We start from the raw sequence: 1212 nt of genomic DNA on the forward strand, positions 1-1212 counted from the left end.
GCAGGCGCTTAATAATAATAATTAAGTTACTCACAGATAATTATCAATGTCAGATCATCAGTGTAATGTCCATTTCATAGCAGATTTTTTACTGAACTAACTTGCGCCAAGGATGTTTACCTGCCTTATATGCAATGCCAATGCCGCATTTGAGACTAGAACTGAAGAAAATGCTCTTTTTAAAAGCAGGTGGCATGAATATGCCTTATTGCGCTCCCTGAACACGCTTTTCCCCATCACACAATAGGCTTATGAGGCTGCTCTCATCCACAAACAGGAGGTTAGGAAACTGTTTTGTATATTAGTTTTGTCTGTGGCAATTTGCTGTATATTTGGTTAGCAATTACAATGTAAACTTAAGCCTTGAATTCTGTTGTCGGGCTTCAACTAAAATTCATATTTATGGTCTGGCTGACCACAACCATTGTTCGATGGTCATAAAGTTCAAGTGTTCACACCTTGCATATTATCTCTTAACTGCTTGGGTATGATTGGCATGCACTTTGAATTGAGTTGCATTGATTGACAGTAACATAGGACATCTTGTGCAGAGGTCGCGTGTTCAAGAAGTGAGTCAATTGCTTCATTACCATGTATTACATATGTAATATATGCTTCATTACTATGTACTACATATGTGATATATGCTTCATTACTATGTACTACATATGCAATATATGCTTCATTACTATATATTTAAACACAAGTGGTTAATGACCAGAGAAATCATTGATTTAAATTTTCAGGATCGAACAATATTCTTCAGTGGACGTTGGTTGATAAAAATTCAGGTTCAAGGAAGTAATTTAATTTATTAACGACGTTTCGAATGTGACATCATTCATTTTCAAGTTATAGGAAGCATTGAATACTGAAATTTTGGCGGAAATAAGTACATGATACACGTAAATATGATACAACACGAAAATTTGGAACCGCGAAAATAATTCCGAAACAATCTCTAAGTTCAGAAAATCCGGTAGTTATGAGACGAGTAGCTGGAGTCCAATCCGTAGAGATGAGGGCTTCAGCTATCGTCGGTCGCATATTTCGGGTCACTGCACGATGAAGATGCTGGCGTGTTTCTCCAGCACAGTGAGAGTTGTCGTTAAGGGTGTCAGGGAGCCTGTTGAATTCATCACGGATCATGAGATGAAGTTGCTCGATGGTAAGACTTTGAGACCTGGTCTGGTTGCGAAATTGTCTCAGGTG

Source organism: Hyalella azteca, unplaced genomic scaffold (genome assembly GCF_000764305.2).
Source record: "Hyalella azteca isolate HAZT.00-mixed unplaced genomic scaffold, Hazt_2.0.2 contig14884, whole genome shotgun sequence".
Taxonomy (NCBI): domain Eukaryota; kingdom Metazoa; phylum Arthropoda; class Malacostraca; order Amphipoda; family Hyalellidae; genus Hyalella; species Hyalella azteca.